The sequence below is a fragment of the Talpa europaea genome, assembly GCF_964194135.1.
Source record: "Talpa europaea genome assembly, chromosome: 1".
NCBI classification, from domain to species: Eukaryota; Metazoa; Chordata; class Mammalia; order Eulipotyphla; family Talpidae; genus Talpa; species Talpa europaea.
In genome coordinates this window covers 64,725,904-64,738,613 of record NC_140073.1, presented here as the reverse complement: position 1 = coordinate 64,738,613, position 12,710 = coordinate 64,725,904, and positions in this window count along the sequence as shown.

Sequence of the window (12,710 nt, the reverse complement as noted above, 5' to 3'; positions counted from 1 at the left end):
TATTAAAAATTTAATGCTTATAAATAATCCTAGGTTCCATCTCTATCCTAAAGAAGTGATCAAAGATGCAATCAAAGATTAACATGTGTTGATTTTCATCGCAACGTTATAATAGTGAAAAATGGGAACTTAGGAAACTGTTGAACAATAGAGAAATTGTTATTAATCTCATTACATTTAGATGATGATCATTAGGCACTATTGCAATCAAGTTTCCTAGGAATATTTAATGACATGGAAAGTGACCATGCTAACAAGGCAATTAAAAATATAGGGTCATATTTGGTTCCCCTATATTCCTGCTGTAAGTGGAAACCATCCAATTTTGTTTTTTCCTTCTGGCTTATTTCACTGAGCATAATTCCTCCTAGTTCCATCCATGTTGCTGTGAATGGCCTTTTTCTGATTGCTGAATAATATTCCATTGTGTATATGTGCCACATCTTCTTGATCCAGTCATCTATTTTTGGGCATTTGGGTTGTTTGCAGGTTTTACTTATTGTAAATAGTGCTGCAATAAACATAGGGGTACATTGATAGCAGGAATATAGGGGAACCCAATAAGACATCAGTGTAAAAAAATAATAGTACAAACACGACAAATCAAAAATGGACAATTATAAACCAGAGCCATCCTGCAGGGGAGGAGGGAGAGGGATCAGAGGGAGGGAGGGAGGAGCACAGGGGACTGAGGTGATGGTGCATGGGTGCCTTGGGGAAGGAAATTCTGTGGGGACTACACCTGAGGGGGTGTGGGGGGGAAACAAATATTGTTTTAAAATGAACAATGATGTAAAAAATTTTAAAAAATTAATATAAAAAAATAGGGTCATAAAGGAGGCCTGCCGCAGGGGCTCTGACTCATGTAGGCTCACGTGGCCATGTCCTCCGTGATGTCCACTCAGACTGTGGGTGCTATTGTCCGGCCTCCTGCTCTCCTGCCTTGTCCAGAAACTTCACATTGAAACCCTTTCCAGGGCCACTAGAGGGGCCACTCAGGGCTGGAGTGAGGAGCTCTAGGGGATGTGAAACTGCAAGCTCTTGCGATGTCAGTTGGGGCCCAGCCCTTCTGTTTATTGCTGTGGATGCCTCAGCCTCCAGCTGGAAGAGGAGCTCCCCCTTCTCTCTCCCGAGGCAGGGGAGCCTTCCTCAGAGTTGTCTGTAAGTCTGGGAAATGCTTCTCATCCTTGGCGCTCCTCCCTTTCTCCTGACCCCTTTTTCCTCATCCTCACACTTCCCTCACCCCTTCCATCCCTAACATTATGGCATGCCCCTTTGGAGCCTTGTCACTTTATACCTGCTGTCATTTAACTTTCAGCGAATCCCTGTGAGGCCATGGGAGGCTTTTCCCTGCATAACAGGAGATGCAGTTCAGGCCCAGAGGGGCGGCCTGAGATCTAGCAAAGAGGGCTTTGCATGACTCAGGAGTCCTGGAGCAGCAAAGCCCATAGGCTATGAATATGCATATATATAAAGAGAATTATTGTAAGGAATTGGCTCCATGATTATGGAGGCTGACAAGGCCAAAACCTGCAGGTGGGCCAGCGGAATGCTGAGCCAGGAGAGCTGATGCCCTAGTGCCAGCCAGGGCCGCCTGTGGCAGCGTTACCTCATACTGGGGGTAGGCCGGTCTTTTGCCTCTTCTTTTTCCAGGTGTGTCCACACAAGAAGAGATGAGGCCCCCCCTACATGGGGAGGCTGTCTACTTTCCTGAAAACCCACTGATTGAATTGATAGTCTTATCCAAAAATACTCACAGAAATATCCAGAATGGTGTTGAGCCCAGTCATAAAATTGACCATCCGGGTCCCTGCCTCTGAGACTCCATTACCTGCACACCCCTCACCAGGGAGGAAGGAAGCAGAGACTCTTTAGAAAGTCATCAAACACGCTGTCCAAGTGTATGGTCTGGATGAACTTGGGAGGATCCAGGAGGGTCCAGGAGGACCTGGTCACCCTACCTGCTCACGTGTGCAGTGGTGCCCGGGAGTGTCTTCCCGCACACGTCTGACGCTTTGTCAGAGGGAGGAGCAGGGCTGCTGGTTGCTTCCTCAGGCCTCTGGGGTGGCTCTGACCTTGGGTTTGACATTTGTGGTCTCCACTGCCTGGGCCCTATAATGGAATCTCTGCCTTCATATGGACCCCTGAACTGACCTGCCCACACTTTGTAAGATAAACAGGTCCCACGTCCTCCTCCACCGCTCAGCTAGGGAAGAGTCAGCGATAGAGGCCCCTTCATTCCTATGTTCAAAATGATTCTACACATGGTGAAACCGGTGCTTAGCTCTGGGACACACCAGAGTACAGAAGGGGCCTTTCCTATGAGTTGGAATATACTGGGGTAGGTGGCAGCATTGGAAGGTGGGAACACAGGAGGGCTGCTTGGAGGAGGCGACAATTAACAGAACTGAAGGTGATGAGATCCAGTGGAGGGTGGGGGGAGGGGGAGGGTGCAGGCCAGCTCAGGTGAAGAAGGAAAGGGAAACTTCCGCTAGCCTTTGGGCAGAACCGAGGGAGTTGAGGTTAGGCAGGGGGCCTGTTTTCTCCCCTCCCCCCTACACACACTCAGAGAGAGAGCAGGACTGAGTGGAGCCCTGGGTTCAGAAGCTATGGGGCGAGGGTTGTGCATGCTGCCCTGCATGTGAAAACACAGGGACCCTGTCTGAAAATCCCCTGTCCTGAATAACGTGCAATCAACACTGGTTGGGCAGATTGAAAAACAGACACATGGTGGTATGTTGGTGCCGAACAACGGCAGGACTAAGATCCCAGGAGGCCTCAGGTCACAGGGAAAGTTGGCCAATGCTGTGACCAATGAGCAAGCAGCGGCATTTGCTTATCATTTCTTTCATCACCAGGAGAACAGGCTTAAGGATGTTAACCCCTTGCCATAAGCCTCCCCAGTGGGCAGGAAATGGGTAGAATTAGTGCCATGCGCCCCTCCTCATGCTCACAGGCTTGGTCACCCCATGACTGACATCCATGGTGTCACATTCACAACACCCTGCACAGACTCTTGTGGTTGCCCAGCCCTGCCCTGCCTCCCCACAAACATGTTCTGGGTGTGCATTCTCTGGGAGGGCTCCCGGTCTCCTGGCTGGGTGAGCGTGGGTCCCGCAGGAAGGTTCAGACTCCATGACACTGGGACAGGTCACCTCTTGGATGGCCAGAATAGGGTCAGAGCAGGTTTCCTGAGATAGGGTCTATTGATAATAGGAGTGTTTGTCAAAGGGTGATTGTCCTCAACACAGCCAGGGTCCCCGTGTTTGCTGTTGGCTCACATGGGAATCATCAGGATTCAGAGTGAAAGGGGCAGTCGTCATGAAGGCTTAGTGACATGGGCTCAGAGAGCAGTGCTTCACCAGCTTCGCCATTATTTGCCTTTTAAAAAATCTTTTCTTCTCTTATCCTTAACAATTTCATTATTAAATGCTCTGCTTCTATGAGGTGTGGACACACAATGGAAAAAACAAAGCAGAAACACTATGTACCTGCCCCCCCCAGGTCAAGAGACAGCTGATTTCTAACACTGTTTTGCTCCTCCCCTCCCCAAGAAATGTGAGTAGCATCCAGAGCTCTGTGCTTACGTCCTTACATTTCCCAGTGTATGCATCCCCGCAATTTATTGCTTCATTCTTGTCTCTTTTTGAACTTGGTGGAACCTCGATGTACTCTCACATGATTTGCTTCCTTTGCTCACTATTACTTGTTGAGGATTCACCTGTGTGATGGCTAGAGCTGTAGCTTCATGTGTGCATCATCACAACTCGTTTTCCTCTTGGAGTCCCCACATCAGCTGGTTCATGGCAATGCTTTCCTATTGTAACACAGCAGCTGTGAGCACGAGCGCTCGGTGCAACTTGCACAAGTTTCTGGATGGTGTGATTCTCAAAGATGTTCTGGAAACACCTGCAATCCTCAGACATTTTTAGGGGGTATGTGAGGTCAAAGTTATTTTATAACAATATGAAAACATTATTTTTGTTCTGGCATTCTCTCACCCGATATTTTCCAAATGACCAGTGCATAATGTTACACATTCATGCAAAGTTAAGAAAACTATTTAAAGTTTCAGGTAGGTTGGTATTTTAATGTAACTGGATATGAAAGTTTCAACGGTATTCTTTCAGATTCTGCCACATAACTAACATTTAAGGAAGTGTCACTTATGAAATCTTGGTATAAAACCAAGTACAAATGCCCATAGTTACTGAAAGATAACATCTTCCTTTTTCAGCTCCGCATCTGCATGAGTCTGGATTTTCTTCTGGTACTCCAGCCAAAACAATAGATCACAACAGTTTGAATGAAGAAGCTGTCATCTGTTAAGTCAGAATAGTAAATTTATAAAACAATACCAATTTTCCACTAAATATTTCTGGGAAATATACTGTTTTTAAATGGTATCTGTTTAAATATGTCAGAAGGAAAAGTATATACTGAATGATGTCACTAACATGTAGAATATAGAGAAACCAAATCTCTGGTCAGATAAAGACAAGCTTAGAACTGTGGAACTATTCTACAGCTCCAAGAACTGAAGCATCCAGAGTAGGAAGGCCTGGGGGAGGTAAGAACAAAGAGGGAAGGAAGCACAAGGATTGTGGTGGTGGAGTGCAGGTGATCTGATGGTGGGTGCATTACGTGGTGATAACTGATGGGGGGATTCTTATGTTACTTCAATTAAAAAAGATGAATTTTGACTCAGGCTGCTAGAGGCACTGAAGCACTGAAGCCCTAGCTGGTTCCTGTGAGATCCTTTAAAAGCAGGAGAATTTGGAAATGATGGCCTGGATCATTACAGGTTCGCATGCAGTTGCAAGAAGAGCTACAGAGCGATCCCATAGACCCTTTACCCAGTTTCCCCCATGGTAACTAACATCTGGCAAAACTATTGCACAATATTAAAATCAGGATATTGATACTAATACAGTCAAGAGCTACCACTCCTGTGAATACTGTCTTTGTGGGAGTGACAAGAAGTCATTAAAAAATGCAAGCAATGTGGAAGTTTCCACAAAGAGATCTACCATATGATGAGGAAATTCCTTTCCTAGGAATCTACTAAAAGAATACAAAAGCCCTAGTTTGAAAGGAGAGGTGCACTCCCATGTTCATTGCAGCACTGTTTCCAGTAGCCACGGGGTGAAGTTATGGCAACTACCTAAATGCCCATTGTCAGATGAGTGGATTAGGAGGTTGTGGTATATCCACACAATGGAATGCCACTCAGCTATAAAAAAAAGATGAACTATTGCCATCTTCAACAACGCAGATGGAACTGGAGGGTTTATGCTAAGTGAAATAAGTCAGCAGGAGAAAGACAACAGATGATTTCACTCATGTGAGGAATAGCCGGAAAAAAGACAAAGGAATTGACAAAACCAAACCTGCTAGGGTTTCTTCAAACCCTAGCAATATGACTCAAGACTTGAGGCTACTAAAGGGAGTGGGGGTTGGAGGGAGGAACATAGAGGAAGGAGGTGGTCTTTTACCCAGTAGTCTAGGGTAAAGGACTGTGGGCGCTTTGGTGGAGGGTGTGGTGTGGTGACAGACAGTTGCAGAGGTGTGAACCTATTCTCCTAAATCACAAATGGTGTTGGGAACCAGTGTTACCTCAATAAAGAAAACAAACTAACCCAAACCCAAAATTTATAGAACAATGTTATCTCTTTAATATGAAATGGGATTCTTATTTTGCAATAAATTAGTGCATATTAAAAACTTTCTTAATTTTAATTTTTTGATAGGATAGCAATAGATAGATAAGCCCTCCACAAGCAAATATCCTTTAGGGTCCTCACTTATTTTTCACTGCTGAGACTGCCGGGGAAGCTGTGGGGACTGCCGGACTCAGCAGGTGGTGACTGCTGGAAGCAGGAGACCATGTGCTGGTTGGCATGGCAGACCCTGCCCTGCAGCCTCTGCCTGAAGACTCTTGTCAACCAACCACAGGAAGACAAGTAGACTTCAGAGCCAGTCCAGAAGTTCCATGACAAATGTCTCAAGTGCAGGCTACTTCCCTGCCCGATCCTCCAAAACTCCTCTATGCCCTGCCTGTGATGACCAGACCTTGGGCCTGCCTGTAGGCCATGGGCGCATGATCCCTTGTCTTGAATAAGCACTTTCCTGATTACAAGAGGAGTGAACTATGGAAGGCAGGGTCTGGTTTGGGGCAGAGTATCCTCCTCCTTTCTCCTTCTAGGTAAACAAGTCTCTGTAATAGGCCCACGGTGTCCTCTGTGGTCACCCCCTGCCCTTTAGCCCTCTGCCCTTCCCAGTTCTCCAGGCTCAGTGTGGAGTCTCTTTGCCTCTTGCTGGCCTCTGCCATCCTCATGCTGCTTGCATTTATCAATACAAGCCCTCTCCTTTGGGGTCACACCCTCCCAACCCAGCTATAGGTGGATGAAAGTTGCATCCGCTTTTTCAGCTTATCTCCCCATGCTCCCCCAACCCCCCACCCCAAGAAGGGTCATACAGTCCCTCTGGCACCGTCACATTCATGCACACTTCTCTAATATTTGCTGTTTCCCCCTCCCGGGGAGCTGATCTCTTGCTCTTCAGTGTATTCCAAGAGTGGAGGAGGTGTTGGGAGCAGAGAGAATGTTCAGCAAATGTGTTGAATGAGTGGATGAATGAACTGATTCAGTTACTGTAGACAGACCACTGAGCCTTAATAATGCCTCACTCACACGGTTAAATTAGCTGATGTGAGGCAGTGAATCACAGCATTTTTGGATCACTGATCCCTCCGGTAAATGTCATGGATCCTCTTCTCGAAACAATGCACATGCTCCCTGGAAGCTATCCAAACACTCTCCTGCAGTCCATGTCAACTGAAAAATAGTTGCATTTCCTGTGATAAGAAAAAGCAACTTTATTTCACAGAGTCAAGGACGCAGGCCAGCCTGGAGAATGAGACCCACTTAGAGAGTCCTGATCAGCTACTTTCTGTGCCCCACACCCTAAGGTAGATTGCAGCTTATATACCGTTGAGATAGGTAGGGTGACTGCAGCAGAAAAATCAAAGTGTTTGTTTCAAAAAACAAATATATGGTGATTTTCTAACATCCATGTGGGAAGGGAAATGTGTTGTTTACATTCAGGGCATCTTTATATCTGTGGACAGATGCAAATGGGGAGTGAGAAATGTAATAACTTGGTGATAAAAATTTTTAGGTTGAAAACAAAGAGACATTGGGCCTTCCAGCTGGCGCAAGGGGTTAAGTCAGCACTATGAAGCTGTCTGCAGCCACTGCAGCACAGTTCTATCCCTGGCCAGGGAGCTACCCACATGGCGCAGCAGACCTTCCTGCCCTCACCCGCTGCTCCCCTTGGCAGTGTATTTCAGTCAATCTGCCTGTTCTGTTCCCCACTCTGTCTCTGGTGAATCCTCTCACCGCCCACACCTCCTGCCTGCACCCCAGCTCTTGTATGCATAAATAAATAAATCTTTTTTAAAAAGCACACACAAAAACACCAAAGAGACACCCTACTGATTGGGAGAAAATTTTTGCACACAACACTAATGATAAAGGACTGATCACAAAGATCTACAAAGAGCTGAATGAGATTCAACAAAAAATGAACAGAAGAGCTAAAAAGACACTTCTCCAAAGAGGAAATGCAAATGGCCACCAGGCATATGAAAAAATGTTCAGCATCACTAGTAATCAGGGAAATACAAATCAAAACCACAATGAGATACCATTTTACACCAGTGAGAATGGCACATATTAAAAAAACTAGCAATAATAAATGTTGGCGAGGATGTGGAGAAAAAGGAACTCTCCTACACTGTTGGTGGGAGTGCAAACTGGTCCAACCACTATGGAAAGCTGTGTGGAGATTCTTCAACCTACTAAAGATAGAGCTTCCATATGATCCAGCAATTCCACTCCTAGGTGTTTACCCAAAGGACACAGAAACATTAATTCCAAAGGGCACCTGCACCCCTATGTTTATAGCAGCACTATTCACAATAGCTAAGCTTTGGAAACAACCCAAAGGCCCAAAAATAGATGACTGGATCAAGAAGATGTGGTACATATACACCATGGATTATTACTCAGCAATCAAAAAAGATAAACACATGCAATTTTCAGCAACGTGGATGAAGCTGGAAGGGATCATGCTCTGCGAAATAAGCCAGAAAGAAAAAGAAAAATACCAGATGGTCTCACAGAACAGGAATCTAGAAAACCTAATAAGGGACCAGGAAAAAGAATAACTATAAGAAAGAAAATATCAAAATCAACAAACAACTATGAACCAGAGACACTCTATGGGGAGTGGGGGGCAGGAAAAGGAGTGGTTGGGGTCAAAATAAGGGGGTTGCAATTGTATGGGGAGTATAAAAATAAAATAAAAAAATGGGGGTGGAAGAGCACATGGGACTATGGTGATGGTACAGAGGTGAATTGGTGGTGGGAATTCCACAGGGACTATACCTGAGATGATAAAGCATGCATTGTATAAAAATGAAGAATGTTGTAAAAAAATATAAAATAATAAAAAAAAGAAAAAAAATTAGGTTAAAGAATGACTTTTCTTGTGGATGTGAGGGTCTGGTTTCTACTGGTGGCAACATGTGGGCAAAACCACAGGTTGCTTCACTGCTGATATCTTTGATCCTTAGAGTTGCCTTAAAAACCTCTCGGCAGGCTGTCTGTTCTGTATGACCCAAAGTTGTTTGCTGTCCACACTGCAAAGAATTTTTTCTCTATGCTCTTCTGGACTTCTTCTATGTGTCCTTGGAAGGCCATGGTAGCAAAGTAGGAGTAGGGACCCACGGCCAGAATGTGGCTTCCAAGATCATACGGGCATTCGTTACTGACCTCCTCAAAGGGAAGTTTCAATTGCTTGGTTGTTGCCAACCGGTGACCCAGCAACAAGCAGGTTCAGTAAAGCAGAGCAGAATCTGTATTGGGATGCCTGATGATGAGAAAGGGGGAACTTGTTTCCCAAAGCACCTTCATCCCTGCCTTCAGGTCAGACAAGGTGTCCTGACCCGCGGGATTCCTAGGCACGAAAAGAGAAGGGCTGAGGATTGAAATGAGGGGCTTAAGACAACTTGACGCTAGCGGTTGCTTCTTTATTTTTTCTTTACCTTCTCTTACTTTTCCCTGCCTTTTCTACCTTCCCTGACCTTCTCTCTGCTCCTCTCGCAGTAACCCCCTGACCTTCTCGTGGTTCTCTTCTTATATCCTGGTAGCTCCTCCCATCGTACCTCCCAGTCTCATTTGATTAATAGGAAAAACCTGTGGTTTCTCAGTAGGCGTGATGGCACGTGTTGCGCAACACTGCGCATGCTCCGGACAACAAGGTTCTAAGGCTTTGGCGCAGGGAGTGTTTCCATGATCCTCATGCCCTGGGTGGTGAGTGATCAGCATGTGCCTTTCCATTAGGCGCCTATGTTTAGGTCATGTGTCTTATAATGCTAACTCTCCTCTCCTGGATGTAATTTTTAGTATTAAAATGAAGCAGAAGTTTGCCTTAGGTTACTCCGGCCAAGAGAGCTAATTTGGGACAGTTATTTCTTGGTTTCAGCTGCACTTTTTTCCAGTAAGAGAGCATAGCTGGGACAGATAACCTCACCCTATGTGGCTACATGTTGACATCTCCTGGCCACTGGGAGACAGAGAGGATGACAGAGAGGTCTTTGTGGACCACGCTGGAGCTGTCTCCCATTGAAAGGCGGAGGACTCCCACTAGAGTGGAGTGTGCACATCTTGGCTTGCTAGATGTTTCAAGTCTTTAACTTAACTGTGATAAGTGAAGTCCGATGTATAAGACATTATCCCCCACAGAATTTTATGATGTTATTTCATTCCAGCTTCTTGAAGCAAATAGAATACCTCCTATTGGATGAGGCTGGAGGTGTGGCGGTGAAAGAATTCACCAGAGACAGAGTGAAGAACAGAAAAAGAATGTTTATTGAGTATCCTTCAAGGGAGAAAGGGGTGAGCCAGGAGATATCGTCTGTGTAGGAAGAAGGGTTTGGATGTCTTTTTATAGCCTGTTTTTGTGGGCTATATAATGATGAGGGGAGTTGGTCTCTGCTGGTTGCTGTCTGCTGAGCCATCAGGTTTTGGAGGGCCTTCTGCATAGGAGTGTCCCGCTTGGTTCTCTTTGTTTCTGTGTTCCCCATAATTCTCCTTAGCCCCCTTTGGTCATGTGACCAGTCACCAGGTCTCCATGGCAACTCTATGGTTTTCCTTTCTTATCTGCTTTTGTTTCCCAGGATTGTTCATCTGAGCAAAGTGCAGAGACTAAGCTTTAATGGTTGTCAGTGATACCCTAACAAAACCCAGGCCAAAAACCCGTATTCAGAAGGAGTTTTCCTCTTGCTTTTACACCTGTTCTTTCTGGAATATGCCACAAACTTCCTACATATTCAAGCCCCAAAGGGCTTCTGCATTTTGTATCCCCTCATCCTTCTACACACAATTCTAATGGCACTTACTATGAGAAGACTTCTTGACCCCTCCCCAACTCAAAGGAAGACTTAATTTCTTCTGCATCCAAGTTGGCAACATTCTAAGAGTTGCCTTTTTGCATGTGTTGCTCATGCTGAATGCTCATCCTTTAGTGGGAAAGACACAGCCTGTCACTCACAGTCTAGTCCTTGCTCTGGGACACAATAAGTGCTCAGTAAATTCTTGTGCATGAACAAGCCATCTAGATGAAGAATTTCTTACAATGGAATCTGATTGCAAATAGAAAGAGATTTGATACCTTTGGCGTGTCTTTTAAGGTTCTTTTCTCCCCTCTGACTGTCTCTCCCTGTGCAGTGTGGGCTGTCTCTCTCCTGACTCCGTACATCTTTGGAGAACTGTAGGTGCTTGAGAATCAGGGGACTTCAAGGAGAACACAGGAAGAGATGCAGCAAGGATGGGAGGCAGAGTTCAGGCAGAAAAGACTCGAGGCACCCCCAAAGGGACTAGGGACCCATGAAAGAGGTTAAGCAGGAATGATACCCCATGGAGGAATGAATCTGAGGGGCGAAGAGAGTCAGGTAAGTTGACTGAATTTGTATTTCACGTCTTGGATGCTGGGGGTGTGAGGAGAGACAAAGACTTGTAAACAAGTGATAAATGATGTCAGCAGGAGCTGTCAGTGTGGTGGTGGGACATGATGGTGGCCTGTGTGGTGGGTAGATGTGGGCCAAGCTGGAAAAGAGGATGAAGAGGGTGCTTATCAGCTTTCTCAACTCTTCCTGTGGTGCTGCACCCAGGATGGCTACTATCTTTCCCATGGCGGCAACGTGGGAAGGAAGGGATACAGGTCTCCTGATTCCCAATCACCTGCAGTTCTCCAAAGATGTACAGGGTCAGGCGAGAGACAGCCCACACTGAATGCAGAAGAGGTGGAGAGAAGGGAGGGAAGAATCTTAAAAGACAGGCCAAAGGTATCACACCTCTTTCTATTTGCAAGCAGGTTCCATGTAAGCAATTCTTTAGATGGTTTGTTCACGTACAGTATAGAAGAAAGGAGGAGGAGAGGGGGTTGGGTTGAATTGGAAACTGATGGATTTTAATAATCTAAAGGACTAATACTGACTCAACCTCTCATTTTGATACAATGAGTTGCCATAAAATGTCTTCATAAGAGGCAACAGTTCTCACTCATAGGGGAATGCTGCTGAGGGCATTGTTTGCTCAAGTCCTTTTATAAGTACCTACTAATGCTTGATTTCTCAGTCAAATTTTCTGAAACCCCAGATTATCCCTTTGGGGATAATTTGTCTAGAAAAAGAAACAGATGCCTTGGGGGACTGCCTTTCTAAGCAATGTGTTTTACCATTTAACAAAATATCTCCCCTAAGAAAACACACAGTTAAGTGAAAATGTGTCCAGTGGGAAGAATTTTATTTGATATGGCGGAAGCTAAAGGCTGACAAGTTTTGCTGACTGTGAGGTGAAAGGTGTGACATTTAATAAAGACAAGTCTTTAGAGTTGTCACACATTTGAATCACAATTTATGCTTCTCTAGAGACCAACAACTACTATAGAGTAGAAGTTACAGGCAGGGAACATTCTGTTACCACCAAGTCAGATGAGCAAGTAGAGACAGGGAGGGCCAAAGACTTGGCCCCTAACCACAAAACAAGTTCATGCTTTTAGAAGGAACAGACTTTACCCACTTACTTGCACTGTTCCAGATCTCCAGCATTAATATCCTCTCTCAAACACAAAAGTGATGTTTGCAATTATGGTGCATGACCATTCAGGCTCACAAAGTGTCTGACTATATTTGTTATTTTTTGTTTTCCCTGTTAATGTGAATATATTTGAAATGGAGTCATTAGAACAATATCTATCAGCATGGTTCAAATGAGAAGTTTCAGTATTTAGGAATACAGAGTCCACATGCTTAACAATTTTGTGTAGAACAGCTTAAAGAATTTTAGGCATGAGGATGTATATTATGTTTTGAGTATTGCAATAGGAACAGTTTTGACAGTTCCTGCTAGTTGAGATCACCTTGGTGATCTGCTCAGTATTGGGACCTTAGCCTTATTGGCTGAAAAATCCTATATCTTGATTTCCCAAGGCTGACTTGGGTTAACAAACATCACAGGAGAACCTGACATCATAGAGGTGCCAACCACTGATGCTCTGTGAGGAAAGCAAGTGTCAGATGCTTATGTCTCTCTGGTTTGCATGTTCTTTCCTTGCAGTCAAGTTACAAATGAGCTCCAAAGGGT